Raw genomic sequence first — 15,991 nt, forward strand, 5'->3', positions numbered from 1 at the left:
GGTGGAGAGGAGGGGGTAGGAGTTCACTAAAAGCCAGTTCCCTGCCCTGAGAATTTCCTTTCTGTGAATCCAGGAAGATTAACCCCTCCCCTGCTCCACTCAGAATGCAGCAGAGACCTCAACACTGTCCTGGCTGAGATTTTATACGCCCCTTATGTCAGGGTCTCATAAGCACCCTGAGAGGGCAGGGTGAGTCTGAATATTCTTCTCCCCCAAATTCTTCATCCAACCTGATCACCCAGAGCCTCTCCCCTACACCCACTGCCCACTCCAGGAAGATGTTTCTTTGCTCACCCCCATAGGGCAGCCTCACAAATTCACAGATCTCCAGCCCAGATCCTTCCCCTTGCCATAAAGAGCCCAGGAGATCAGGGAATTGGCCCAAGATCTCTCAGCTAGTTCAAAGGCAGGGCTGGGTTAGGACCGGAGACTCAGGACTCTAGACACACCAAGCCTCTGCTCACAGCCTCTTGCCCATCAGCCTGGCCCTCTCCTGTCTCAAGCGTCACCATCCTCCCAGGCTGGGAAGCTCACGGTCACCTCCACCTCTCCCGCTGCCTCGTGTCGCACCTCCTTCTCATCACGAAGACCAGGAACCCTGATAAAGGGCCACCGCCTGGTCCCTATCACATCAGGACAAGGACAACATGCCTTTTTCATGCCACTCTCTTGTTTAAAACCCTGCCACAGCTCCTCAGTCCCACCAGATCAAACCTTTCCTGCCCTACAAGCCTTGGACCCCACGCACCAGTTCCTCCAGCTCCTTGGCCCACCCGGCCTGGCCCTGCTCCCCTCCGAGGCCCCTCCCCTCTCTCTTGGATCCTCTCGGCTCCCTCCCCAGACTCTGGCCTGGGAGGCCAAGGAGTCACAGGTGACTCCCCTCCTTGGAAAGTCTTTCCTTCCCGCCCTGGCTCCCCATCCTGTTGCCCTTCAAGGCTCCCCCTCCAGACCTGAGGCCTCGGCCTGGCATTCTCTGGCATTCTCCTGGCCCCCAGGGTCACCGCACTGCTGAGCTGTCTGAGCTTACCTCCTCACCAAACCACAAATGCATCACCCCACAACCTGGCTACATTCCTTCCACCTCCAACCTCAGCCTGGCATTCATTCCACAATCATTACCTGAGTGCCTCTAAGGTGCCAGAAAGTTCTTTTACCTTTAAGGGTAAGGAGAGTTTCAAGAGCAAGGACATCTTAGATGCCACCTACTCTGTGACTCCCCCCCAACCCACCATCCCCGTCACCCCCAGGAGTCCTCCTATCTCCACTTTGGGACATCCTAGTTGTCCTCGAGCCCATGTCCTCCCGGAGTCCTCCCTAAGCTCCAGACCTTCTCTTCCTTATTCATGGCCAGACCTCCTATGATACCCACACCAGGAGGATGCTCACTGAATGGCTTTCACAGGAAACTGAAGCATTCTGTCCAGCAGGCCAGTCCGGACTCCTGCGTGGCCTCAGGCTCTGTTCATCTAAGTGACCTCTCACTGTTCTTCCCAGATTGGATTGGGGCCCAGAATGAGTCAAATGACCTCTTATCATTCTTCCAAAATTAGGCTTTCCTCTTTAATTACACCTTATCTAGCCACACTATGTGGATTCTAATTACATAATTACTTCAAGCCCTGGGACTTAAAAAAGAAAGGAGTGCATAGAATTACACAGGTAAGTGAATGCACCAAATATTCATACTTATATATACCATGTGCCATGGTGTATACAATGTTTGTGTACAATTATTCATATACAATTTTATAAGCCAGAAAATATAGCCCATGAGTGGGTATCTAAATCACATTAAGCAAGTCAGAGTAGATGAAGGAGAATATCTTGGAGAAGCCTAACCCTGAGGGGGTTTTTGAAAGAGGCTGGAAGTCAGTCCCCAGCTCTCTCCCCTTCCCCTTCTGCAATGAAAAGAGGGAGTGGTGTGACCTTCATGGGAGATTTTTCAAAGTATAACCAGACCTGATCTCTCCTAAACAAAATACCCACTCTCTTCTGAACTCCAGGTACCCACTGTCTGTCTCCTAAGGCATGTTTTGTACAGTTCTAGTAGAAGACCCCACCCAGACTGTGTCCATCCTGCAGACAGGGGCTGCATCTCACCCATTTCAGTATTCCCAGTTCTCAGCCCCCATCAACACCAGGAGGGCCATCCAGTAGGCCCACCTCCTGTCTTTACTCCAGCCTTATTAAAAAGTCTTTGCCCCTCTCACACCACCCCTATCTTCACCAGGAGTGCCCTTCCTTAGGCTGGGCCCAGCTCCCCTTTGCCCATTGTACTTGCCCTAACTTGTTGCTATCACATGTTGGCATAAAAACTCTTCTATGTGCCAACCTCTCCTTTTAGACCAGTGGTCAAAATCCTTTTGATCATACCTTCCTATTAGTAAATAGCTTTGAGCATATTTACTTATAAGTTAACGATAAAATCTGGACTACTATAAATACGAAAGCTACGTCTTGCTCTTCTGTTTGAGTTAAAGAATAAACAGAACTTCAACTGATAATGTTTTCTCTGGGTCCTTCAATACCGATCCTGAGAGCTCACCCACTGTTCTAGGCCAGGAATTCTGCGAGGACAGCAGGAGTGTTTGATTCCCTTTGTATTCTCAGAATCTGGGACAAAACTAAAAACTTAATAAAGGAATTCATTTGCCCCACAGACAGGGAGCACCTCCTGTGGGCCCAGCACATGCTAGGTAGGCACCAGGGATAGAATGCCCGGCTGCTGGCATCTGGGTCCTACAAACTGCTGGGTGGGCAGACAAACAGGATCAGCCAAACAAGTGTGACAAAGTGGCTGACACAGATGCTATGCAGAATGCTCTGTCTAAAACCACTGAATCAGGACAGTCTCAAATCGGGGGGTGAACATGCTCCAGAGGGTCCGAGAAGGCTTCCCCCCAGGAATATGCTGTCTTCAGCTGAAACCTGAAAGATGAGCAAAGCTAGTTGGGTGAGGGAGAAGAGAACACTCCAGGGTAAGGAAACCACATGGGCAAAAGTCCTGAGGCTGGACAGAGACGTGTAAGCGCCAGGGGCCAACAGAGGCCAATAAAACAAAATGAATGAACAAGCCCCTAAAGGATGGCAAGTTCCTCCCTCTCACTCCTCTCTACTATCAAAACAGATTGCCCCCAGCTTCGTGCCTCTGAAAGGGTCACTCAGCCCTGCTACGTGCCCAGCCTCTGAGCCAAACAGAGCAGGTGGGCTCTCTGCCTCCCAGCCAGTCCTGCCAGTGGCAACCGCCCCCTGCTTCTGAGGAGCCCCAAAGCCACAGGAAGACACTCCTGAAAACCATACATGTTGCCATGGACACCACCAATCAAAGGCTCCTGGGCAGTTTAATTTTTTAAAGAGAGTGTTAAATATTTTACATCTTCTAACAGCACGGCTTCTTCCTTGCCTACAATGCAAAAGAAAACCCTATACTCCTTGAACTAAGGATTCACACAAAATAAACACCAATGTGTAAGACAGCCCTCGGAGGTGTGTACCCACAGTCAAGGGCATCCTCTGGGTATCCTGGCTGCCTAGGTGTATGTTCCTTGCAGAAGCAACCTGGACAATCCAGAAAGAAGCACATCCACAAAACCTCTTCCCTACTGGAGCTCTTCTGATCCCAAGAAGGGAAAATTATTTACAATGATGCTTCAGGTGTGTTTAAATAGCCCATGACTTTAATAATTAAAGATAAAACCAAGACCGTGGATTGTAATGCAGGCTAGCGGCTGCGGGGCCTCCTCTCGCAGCAGCTGTCCCCAAGAGAAGCCGTATCTTCTATCAGTGCTCAGGCATGACTAATATTTCCCAGTTCCTGGGAGGCCTCGCCCCCTCACACCTGCCAGGACTGGCTCATTAACGTACCATGTCCAACATAAAAGCCCCACAAAGCAAATGAAAAATAGTCCTCAAAGGCCTGAGACCAAGTTGGCCTAGGCTCATGGGCCTGGCAACCAGGTTTTCAGCAACTACCACCAAAGCCTGCCTAGGCCCTGGACTCTCCCGAGTCCCAGCTTTCTCCAGCTACTCTATTTTCTGTCCCGATTGGGACTGTGCTTTCTCCAGGGCCTGATTCATTCTGTCCTGCTTAACGTAGCCCAGTTCCTACTTTTGCCTTGGCTTCACCATCCAGATGTCTGGCTTGCTCCCCAGCCTATTGCCCGGGCACTGGGGCAGCAACTCAAATCTCCCAGATCCAGTTCCAGTCTTTCTTACCTCATCCCTGGCTTCCAGATCCAGCCTCCTGTGTGCACTGTCTACAAAGAGAGACCCAAGCACAGACGAATCAGCAGTGTGTATGCTACAGCAGCCTTGCAAAGACCCCCAACAGCAATGCACCATGAAACTGTTTCCATTTTCTCTCCTGTTAATTTGTTATCAGCAACTACAACCCCTGGCCATCATTCTGTCCTGGTGAGAAACAGTCACCCAACGCTGGATCTGCCCTGACTAAAGACAAACTCTGAGTAGAGAAGAACAATCGGCAAATGAACTGTATTTATTTACAACGTCCGAAACTGTTCACGTGCACAGCCACAATATAGACACAGATTCCAGGCAACGAGAGAAACAGGATTTCACACATTATGTCCTAGTGACCCTTCATATTGAGAAACCAAGCTCAAAGGTGGCCCGCAGGCAGATGGGAATAATCAATTCATGTAGGGAGTTCCCTGGTGGTCCTAGTGGCTAAGACTCCACGTTCCCAATGCATGGGACCTGGGTTCGATCCCTGGTCAGGGAACTAGATCCCACATGCCATAACTAAAAAAAGATCCCTCATGCCACACCTAAGACCCAGCGCAGCCAAATAAATATTCAAAAATAATAATCGATGTTTAAGGCATGCTAGAAATGAGGAATGAGTTTCCTCATCTGGGATCAACTGAGTGCCTGTTCCTTATGGCAGTTACAGCTGCCATGAGCTAGAAGATCCCTCTGATGATGAAAAGTCAGGGCCCACCTGGGACTGACATGGGCAGAGCCACGTACAGGTTAAGGTACAGTAGTCAGTACTCCTGCTCACTGGTGTTGGAACTCAGGCAGTATCTTTATGCCATGTTGAGAATCCAGGTTGCCAGGAACAGACTCCTCACAGTCATTCCTGGGTCGGTCATGACTACACGCCTGACTTCAGGTCCATCACTGGCCTCTCTCTACTACCTGCCACGTGGGTTATATGCATGTCTAGAGCATCCTCACTCCCCCGACGCCCCACACACTTGTCACCCAAAATCTTCCTACTCAAAACCCAAAACAAACTGGAATGCCTGCTGGGGAAGACAAGAGCCCAACCCTCTGAGTGTTAATGAGGAAATAAACTTGAGGAGGGTGGGGTCTATGTCTACACTGTTCACTAGTATTTGTTTAATGAGTGCAATGAGACTGTGGTTATTAAAGTACTTCTTAAACAAAAGTTTCACATGTAAGCAGGGACTCACCTCACAAATGGGCACCCTCCCAACCCTGGAGCTAACAGCAGAGCTCTCTCTTCATCCAGCAAAGTGGGCTGGATGGACATCAGATGGACCTCCCTGCAAGGCTGAGCTATAGTGGGAATGCAAATCACCAAGGGATAGAAACTTCCAAGAAAAGACCAGGATCCCAACCGCTAAATTACCTGGCTCTGTTCCTTTTCTCTTCTGCACTCCTTTGGCATATCCCTTTGCTCCATGGGTAATGGTCAACATCTGTGACCTCATCCTTCCAAGAGGGAGATGTCGGCAGAGGGGGGAGGAATGTTTGGGGACAGGAGAAAGGGTTATGGGTAGAAGCAGACCAGAAGGAAGGGGACATCAAAAGGATTCTTGCTCTGAGTACCAGTGACCAGTATTGGGGCTTCGTGAACATGCTGGCATTTTCACATCAGCTCACATGACTGAAGAGGCTTAGAAATACTCAGTTCTATGTCCCTCTCCAGATGGTTGGTCAGCTCTACAAACACAGCTTCACTGGCCAATGTTCTTTTTCAACTCCATGGTTGAAAACACCCCCTTGACACTACCAGTAACTTCTGACCCATTCTCATTCTCAATACAGCCACCAGCATTAGAGTGATGACTATGCGTCAGGCACAGCTCTAAAGACTTGTGCAATCCTGTGAAGTGCGCACTATTATTTTTCTCCATTTTACAAGTGAGGCAACTGAGGTACAGACACATAACTTATAGAGCGAGGATGGGGACCCAGGCAGCCTGAGCACAGAGGTCACCCCTTCATCACTCTGCTCCCCGATCTCACTTCCAGAAGAGGCAAGCCAAGCTCCAGCTCAGGCCAATCCAGCTGCAAGACCTTAAACTAATGGCCTTTCCGTGCCTCAGAGGCGTGTGAAGCAAGGCTGATCACAGACACCTGGTCTGCTGTGCACAGGGCAGCCACTAGTCTCACGTGGCTATGGAAGACTTGAGACACCGCTAGTGTGACCGAGAACCCGAATTGTACATTGTACTTCATTTTAGTAACCCACTCCAGTATTCTTGCCTGGAGAGTTTCATGGATAGAGAAGCCTGACGGGATATATAGTCCATGGGGTCACAAAGAGTTGAACACGAATAAGTGACTAGCTTTTAGTTAATTTCAACTTAGAGAGTCATATGTGGCTAGTGGCTACCAGATTGGAAAGTTCAACTCTAGTCTCTAAATTCTAGGATACCGGGTGCCATTTCTTTTGGTCACTGCTATAGTCACAGAGACCAGCACAGACCCTAGCACAGCCTGTGGTTGGAGCTCAGTAACTATTTGTTGAACAAATCAAAAGCAAAGGGCTTTTCAGGTGCCACAACTTCATTGCCACACAAGGATCGATTGTTCAGGTTCCCTGCTCACTGGACATCTAGCCTCAGCTTGACCAGGAGCTCAGGCCTCCCAAAGCAGATCAGGAGGGAGAGGCTCTCAAGATGAAAAACTATAGAGGCAAGTCTTCTAAAGGTTCAGCAGAAATAAATCTACCTCCCTGAAATTTCCACTTACTCATCCTGGCACTTCAGCTCACAGGTCTGGGAAAACCAAAGTTATGAGACAGCACTTAAACATTTTTAAACACTATAAATACAGTATAATACCTCTAATTCATTTTCTTAATTAGTACAAATACAAATCTTAGTTCACTGTGAGGCTGGTTAAACAACTACATGACTGAGATCTGTTTGGGGGAACAATCCCCTACTGTCAGAGCTATGGCCCAGGACTGCTGTCTCCACTGACTTTAATGCATTCACATCCCCCCCTCTCCATGAGCGAGCCAGGGCGTATACAGCTAAACTCCCAACCAGTGAGGCCTCATTCTGCAAACAAGGTTTGGGGATCCTGGCAGAGCAACTCACATTTTCATATCTCCTTGATGTACTCTTTCTAAGTGGAAAAATCTAAGTCTGCACACATCTCCTATGAGCTGACTGTAGCAGACACAGGAGATACTAATACAACTCCATGCAGCCCGCACCAAGAGCCCACATCTAGAAAGAGTAAGAGGTGAAATCTGCAGACTACTTACCCCATCCAAGTCACTGAACTAGATCAGGAGAAAGACATATAAACCAAACAAGATCAATTCAGTGTGACACACGCTGTAACAGACACAAGTACAAAATACTGAACGAAAGAGATACCCGGAGGGACCCTGCACCGTGGCTCACACACAGCAGGCACTCGGGGCAGTGAACTGAATCAAATTCTGACCAAAGCTCAATTGAAAGCTGAGGAAACCACAATCCAGACAGGTTAAGTGACTGCTCAAGGTGACCCAGGTAGTTAGTGACAGGGCTGGACATGACAGGTGGGCCTCGTCACTTACCCACCCAACAGTCTATAATCCATCTCACAGTGCTTCTTATCTGACCCCTCATGGGGAGGGAGCCAGGATCTGCCTGCTGCTTGTTATCACATCCATCTCAGGATAAACAATGGATACATTTTTGTAAGATGGTATGTTGGGCACTCTCTTGAAATATGAAGAGTTACTGTGTGCATGCCATCTTAGAAACATGCATCCAATCATCTAACAAACATTTCTTGGGAATATACTATGTTTCAGGTGCCTGTTTAGAGGCTTGGATAAAGAGATGAAACAAACTCCTAGTCAGATCAGAACACCCACATTTATCTCTGCTCTCTCCCAGAACCCCACGAAAAGGACAGCAGAGGAATCTGCTTTTTAATGGAAAGGAGACAATGGTTAACAGAATTCTCAAAGACAGAGAGCCAATTGCCAGGCAGTCACTGATACAGGTTTCTGCTTCATCTGCTCTGCTGAGTACAAGCAGGGTAGAAAACCACTGAACAAATGGTGCCTAGGCCACAAAAACAGGAGAAGGCTCGGGAAGGGAGGGGGGCACCAGGGACTGTGAGGGGAGAAGGGGAGGGGACTAGGAAGAGGGGAGCCTGCTGAAAGTTGGCGCAGGGAGCAATCAGACTCCAGGGTCCCTCCTTCAATCTGCTCAGTCTGGCGACCTCCCTCCCTGGGCCAGCAGGACATGGAGGATCACAGTTCGGGCAAATTACACCAGACATTCTGATTCAGATTCAGACACAGCTGAGGGAGAGATACAGCTGAGGGAGGTAGGGAAAGCACGGAGCAACTTTCGGAAAACAGACAGACATAGTGAACGTCTGCATACCAACCAGGGTAACCCTGCCTCCTTCCCCATCAAGGCTCCTGGAAGGAACAACACACAGCCTGTTACACCCCCCAGGCACACTCCTCTCCAGGAACACCCAACATTCCCCGAGAAAAGATCTACAGACACCAATATCTAGGTGTCTCCAGTGAAAAAAGGGGAGGCTCTCTACTGAATGACCCTCCAATGAGGTTCACAAGCCCCCTTCCTTGTCCCACAGATCCCCAATCAGCATCTTGGTGTCCACTCTTAAAATATAAACCATCAGTGATCAGCATGCATGGAAAGATGGTTCCAATGGGAAATACAATAACCAAAAGAAGCGGAAAAAGGGACTTGACAGAAACAAAGACAGCACAGGAGAAGCAGAAAAATAGCAAAAACAAACAAAATACAACATATATAAGTGAATTCACTGCACCCATGAAGGAAGAACAAGATGCTATTTAGAAAAAAAAAAAAAAAGAAAAATGAATCTTCAAAGTAAAATGGAAAACAATAAAAGATTTTAAAGTTACAAACTTGACCCAGGATGTCCAACATCTAAGTAATGGGAGTTCCAAAGACAAAACACGAAAAAGGACAAAAGGAAATTAACAGAGAAAAATATAAGAAAATGTCCCCAAAATGAACAGTGTGAGTCTTCAGATCAAAAGAACACAACAAGGACCTAGCATAATACTTTTCAAAGCAAGAACAATCCAAATATAGGGAAAGGGAAAGGATCCTAAAACTTTCAACAACAACAACAACAACAACAAAAAAAGGTTATCCATAAATGATCAAGAATCAAAATAGCATTCAAATTTTGACATTAATATTGGAACCTAGGAGACAGTGGAGCCATGCCTTCAAAATTCTAAGGGAAAATGGCTTTCAACCTAAAATTCTAAACAAATCAAAACACCAATCAAATGTGAATGCAGAGTAAGAACAGTTCAGACAAGCAAGTTTGAGGTGACTGACTTGTACAGACCCTCTCTCAGAAACTCCTGAGGAATAAATCAACAGAAAACGGAGGCTCCAACCAGAGTAAAGTGAGGGAATCCCCAGGACGAGCCATGCCCTAGGCCTAGAAGTCAGTCAGCTCGGAATAAAGGGGAGGAACTGAGGCCTCTGGGAGTGAGACCTCCAAGGGAAAAAAAATTGCAGTAAAAGAAAAAGGAACACGTGTATAAGACAGAGAGGTTTTCAAAAGCCTCTCAGAAACTCTGGGATAACCACAAAGGAAACTAAATCAATAGGAAAAAAGCAATTATTAACTCAAAAAAATGTACAAGAAATTTCATTACAGTACAACTGTAAGGCTCAGCCAGGAACTCTATCTACACAGTCAAAATAATATAAGTATTGACTATCAGTGTAACAAAAAACTGTGATAGACCACACTGGGAGGACATGAAGGAAACCAAGCATGTGGGGAGAAGAGAGAAGAGGGGAATGAGGGCTCCTCTAATCCACAGCAGGACAACAGTACTATCAGCATAAACAGCCAAAAGGCCTGGAAGTGACTACGGAAGGCAGAGTAATGGCCCCTCCAAGATGAAGACGCCCATATCCTAATCCCCCAACCCACAAACATGGTATCATTACATGGCAAAAGGGAATTAACGTTGCAAGTGGAAGAAAGGCTGCTAATCAAATGAACTTCAAACAGGGAGATTATCCTGGATTATCCAGGTGAGCCCAAAGTAACCACAGGGTCCTCAAAAGTGGAAAAGGGAAGGGGAAGGCAGTCAGGAAGGTGTGACTATGTTAGAAGGTCAGTGATGGACGGAAGTACTCAACTGGCCATTGCTGGCTTTGAAGATGTTGAAAGGTGGCCATGAGCCAAGGAATGCAGGCGGCTTCCAGAAAGTGGAAGATGCAAGGAAGAGAATGCAGCCCTGGCACCATCTTGACTTTCACCCAGTGAGACCCTTTTCGGATTTCTAAGCCAGAGAGCTGTAATTTAAATTTGTGTTGCTTTAAAGCCACTACGTTGGTGGTAATTTGTTCCTGCAGCAACAGAAAACCATGTTCCATGACCAGCCCTGGGGAGTGGGTCATCAGGATGGGCGACACAGCCTTCTTCCTGAGCCTTGCAGTGTTATTTGACTTTTAAAGTCATATATATGACTTTGATACAAATTAAATTTTAATTTTAAAAGAGCTGAAACACAAATTCTCTCTTGTCAGAGCTCATAATCCGGTAGAGAAAACAGGGCCCCGGCTACTGCTGATAGGCAAACACAGGAAGAAAGCACCTCTTTGAGATGTGAGGACATCTGAAAGGAGCGGGCGTTCACCAGGCAAAGGAGAAACAGGCCTTCTGGAGAAGGATCAAAGACCAGGGGGAACATGAAGCAGTTCTGAATGATGGCACATCAGTGGGTCTCGCAGAGGCAGCAGGAAAAGCTGGGTGGACAGTTCCCAGCACCACAGGTGTGACACCTGCCCCACTGCTGGCTTCTCTGACTGGTCTGGGACTTGCTATGCATATTTAGGGCTGGTATGGACAAGAGAAGACCCCAAACACAACGTTTTTCTGGAACATCAATTGCACCCAACAGTGAAGTGTTTTAAATGCTTTTACTCTAAAAACCAGCACAGATGTATTATAGAAGACAAAACTCACGTGAATTTTTAACATAAAAATTGGTGACTTCTTGTTTGAGAGGCCCACTGTAGACACTAAGCTATTTGCTGACCGCTGAGCATCAAGATTCAACCATCTCTACAATTACTACAAGAGTCAGAAGAAAGGTTAAAGTGCCATCGCATGCATCCATCAAAGCACCCGGGACTTCACACCAGCAACTTCTCAAGGGCTGCCTACCCTCCCTGAGTTGGGTCCCAGCATGAATGGGAAAGTTGAGAAGCATGTCATTCTTTTCCAAAGTGGTCTGGGGCCTGCTATTGCTGGGTAACTTAGCTCTGCCTGGGGAAACAAACAAAAAAAAACTATCACACTGAGTGTTTCCTACATATCTTCTCTTGGTCATAAGCCCGTCCATCTTTCTCCCATCCCCTCTCTAAAGATTACCAGGATCACTGATAAAACCCCAGCTCGACCATCAGCACCTCCGATCCCTTATAGCCCAGGCCTCCGTTAGAGAATACATTGCAGACACTCTTTCCATGGAAGGAAGTCAAGTAATAGGGCACATCTCTTGGGAGAGGGTGTCCCCTGTGTCCACAAACAAGGGTGGAAACTTTTTCTATTGTTGTGGCTGTTTTTGTGATAAAAACAATAATATCCATGTGACAGTGAACTGGGAAATTTTTTTTTTCTGTAAAGACTCACTACTGACCACAGAAGAGGATCAGAGAGGGGGAAAAAATATATATATATATATATATATCTCTTTCTCTCTCTCTCTCTCAATGGAAGACCACACAGAAGTAAAAAGCAATTTAATTGGGTTTAGTTTGTTTTTTCGTGTGTAAAACACATACACACATTCAAAAAAAGTGAACTCAACTGATTTCAAACAGAGAGGATGAGATTTTAATAACACCTTAAATATATTACAATTAGTTATGTCATTGACAGAAAATAAAAGATGGGAGAGGAGATCAAAGAAAAAGATACAATAGGAGGAGAGAAAAAGAAATGGATAGAGGGGGGTATGGGAGGAAAAGGACGGGAAGACAGCAAGACACAGGGACAGACAGACATGAGTAACCACACACAAAAAGAAGGAACAGCTAAAGGATTCACAGAGACACTTCCTGCTGCTGCTGCTAAGTCGCTTCAGTCGTGTCCAACCCTGTGCACCCCATAGACGGCAGCCCACCAGGCTCCGCCGTCCCTGGGATTCTCCAGGCACTTCCTAGGCCAAAATAAATGACACTGCATATGCCAGGGTAGGCTTGGGCTACAGACTTCAAAGTATTATCACCTTTTATCCTTGCCTTCGAATGGTTACTAATCTGGCTAACCACTGTTCACAGCTCTTTAATTGCTCATTTAAACATTCTGAGGCTTAGCTCAGGTCAAGGGCCAGAAGCTCCCTTCAGACATGCCACAGTCAAGCAAATCATTTACCTCCAAGTATCTCCTCTACAAAGGGAGTACATGAAACACTCTTACACAAACCACCATCTCAGAAAATGTACAAAGCACCAATAAGAGACAGGAGAAAATGCTGTTTGCATTGAAAAGAAATTCCATGGAAAACTTTTTAGTTTTGCATTTAAAAAGCAAAAAAAAAAAAAACCAACCCAGAACTGGTACTTCAGCAGAATGGGTTCCCACCTCAGCATTTTCCAGCATCACTCCCAGCACATTTGACTTTCCACATGTTCAAGTTCTGCCTGCCCCACTGGCTTCAAAGGCCTGAGTTGGCTCTGAAACCAAACACTGCAAGCTAAGGGTCAACAGAGAGATCCCAGGGGACTGACTCCCAAGTCAGTCTCAGCCCTTCCTGGACTCTCTATCCATCCTCTCCAATGATTGTCCAAAGCAATCCCTTACTTCACTCTAAGGGCTGCAGAAATCTGCTATTTCACAGCTGATAGAGCCTCCCCCTTCCAGCTCCATCTCTTCTTCCTCCAAGTCAGGTGTCTGTTTTCCCCTTCCTTACCTGACCAGCCCCCAATCTCCTACCTGGTCTACTTCCCCAACCTCTCCTTTCTGCCCCTAATCTCTCCTTGCTCTTCTCTACTCCGTCTTAGTATCATTGCTCTCAGAGGAAGAGGGGGCATAGGAGGTATATTTAGAACACAAAACCTAGAGTCAATCCACCTGAGTTTCTGCCCAGCTCTGTATCTTACTAGCTGTTTGACCTTGAACAGCCAAGCCACCCAATTCCTCAAATTCCCCAGTGAGAGGGGGATGAACCTGGCAACCACAGACGTCTTGTCCAACTCTCAGGTCCCAGATATTCAAACACCCACCTGTATAACCATAAATGAAGCAGTGAATTAAACATACACAGGAATGAATTATAGAAATTCCCTTTCCTCAGCATTCTGTCACCCCAGCTAGAGTTCCAAGCCCCCCACACTGAGGAGCTGTACCTCACTCTGAGATGTTCAAACTCTAAATTACTTAGATACAGCAAAGCCTTCCCCAATCACACTAATCAAGGAACAGATGAATCTGAATATCCAACAGAAGTCTGAGTCCTAGAATGTTTCTTTCATGGCATCGAGCAATACTGTGAATTTAACATCAGCTTAGCAAACAGAAAAGAATCTAGAAATGCCATCGAAAACTGTCTTGTGAATCTAAGAACAGTTATGTGTCGGGAACCCTGGAATATAATCTACTCCTAAACCCTCTACTTTCCCAACAAGGGCAGAGGCCCAGAGAGCAGAAGCCACAAACCCAAAGCCCAGAGCAGATCCATGACCAGATCAAAGCCAGAGGTCCTGCTTCTGGCCCAGAGGACTTTCACTAAAGCTTTTTGAGACCATCCGTTTCCTTTTTCAAAGAGACAGATTAAACCCCAAATTACCAGTGAGGTCTCTGTACAACAAATCTATTTCCAAGTCCAGGGAAGCAGACCAGAGCCAAGTTTGGATGGCCAGATGATTACTAATACTACCTAACAAGCTTTCTCCCCTGAACCTTGCCCATTCATTCTCTGCAGAGAAAACCCCAGACTCTGCTATCTATATGGAACTCTATTTTGGAGAAGTGGGAAGCGGAAACCCATACAGTTCTTTGTTCTGACACCAAGAAGCATCTGCTTTCCAAAAACTCCTACCTCACCTTCCAACATTCCAAGTACCTTCAGAAAAGTTCATAGAAACTCTCCAACTAGAATAAAAGAAAGCAGGAGGTAATAGGAGGAAAGGTCCAACCGAGGGTGGGTGTGTAACAGACAGTGGGTGTGTAACAGACGATGATAATACCCTCCCAGCTCTTCACCCTAGGGGTAGAAAGCATCTCTTTTCAGCTGCCAATACCCTGCACCAGAGATAGTCACCAGAGATAGTGCCACTCAGCGCCCTCCAGCAGAGAAATGAGCTCTCTGCAACCCCTGAAGAACTAACCCTTTCCTAACCAACCACTCTAACAGTGCCCAGGACAGAGGTACCAACAGACCAATCCTCCCAGCCCTCCTCTCCCACTAAGAGCCTGAAACATCAGAGCTCTGATGGCAAGGAGCTATTTAAGGCAGCATCAAGAGGGTGGGGCAGAAAATTGCTGGCAATATCCTCCTCTGCCACCCCTCCCTCCCTCACAGCCAACAGACACAGACACACACACACACACCTTCTGGCTCCATAGACAGCCATTAACCTCACCTATGTCTCTAAGGTCTAGAGATCTGGAGTCCCCAAACGTTCAGCATTTGTTTTGTTACTGAGGCTGCTCCACCCCCTTCTCTTCCACCACCACCAAGCCACCTTTACAATCAAAAACACAAAATTTAATCTAGAGTTCAACAACCAAGGGGCTTGGAGATAGACAAGCCCTCCCTGGCCTTCACTTAGGAAAGAAAAAGGGCACCCGGGGTGTGGGGGGGAGGGGTGATGTCAAAGGCCTGACAAGCTAGATAGGCTCCATGCTATCTCTAAATGAACCTCCCTCCTATTGATGGTGAAATCAATTCGGGCAATTTCGGCAGGTCGGCCCTGTGACAAGAGGGGCATCCCAGCGCTCAGTTTACAACAAAAATTCAAAGGCTCAGCCAGAACATGCTGGGAAAATCCAGGGTCTGGATAAAACGAGCTACACTCAGTGGGATCCTTTCTGCTTTTATGTAGCAATGTAATAGCGTAATAAATTCTGTCTGCCTGAGGAAAGCATGCACTGGTGAATTTCAAAGCCATTTTAAGACAGCGGATGCACCGGGATGCAGAATTCAACAGCACATTCCCTCGTGGGGTGGGGGGGGGGGGACGTAATGATTCCAAGCTTGTTTCCCCTCTATCTTGAATGGCGCTAGCGCTTATCAAGGAAGCCACCTCGGAAAACCTCCAGAGGAGAGCCGGGGATGCCCGGGGAATCCAGAGAAAGGAGTCGCTTTCTGTTCATCTCGGTGAGGAGCTGGCTAGCAAGAAGCTGCCAGTCACTCTGAGGGATGAAGGATGAAGAAGCATGGCCAGATGAGCAGGCACCGGCGTCCCCGGACACACATACACACGTACCCGCTCATTCTGGCGGGTCCTAGGCCAGGCCGACAGTCCTTGCTCTGCTCCCGCCGCCCTCTCCTCCAGAGGGATGCTAATGAATGAACACACCTGAGAAGCCTCCATCCTGCCGCTCGCTCCCTCCTTCTTCCTCTGGCTGCTGCAGAGGAGCCTCTCCTCGGTAGTTTCACTTTACAGCGTAAACCCACTCGGGCTTTGATGTCTCCTCCACCCACCCATATTGCAGCCAGCCTGAAGCAGGCGGACGTTCTCCTTGCAGAGGCCATGATCGCACGTACCCCCACCCA

The 15,991-nt window shown here is 47.3% G+C and overlaps 1 protein-coding gene across 23 annotated transcripts in view; it reads right to left on the reverse strand.

Moving 5' to 3' along the window:
* The window catches only part of SORBS1 (sorbin and SH3 domain containing 1), a 236,387-nt gene that overhangs the window by 219,827 nt on the left and 569 nt on the right, over window positions 1-15,991 (reverse strand). The gene's annotated exons all lie outside the window — the stretch shown is intronic.

This window comes from Bison bison, unplaced genomic scaffold (genome assembly GCF_000754665.1).
Source record: "Bison bison bison isolate TAMUID 2011002044 unplaced genomic scaffold, Bison_UMD1.0 scf7180017862979, whole genome shotgun sequence".
NCBI classification, from domain to species: Eukaryota; Metazoa; Chordata; class Mammalia; order Artiodactyla; family Bovidae; genus Bison; species Bison bison.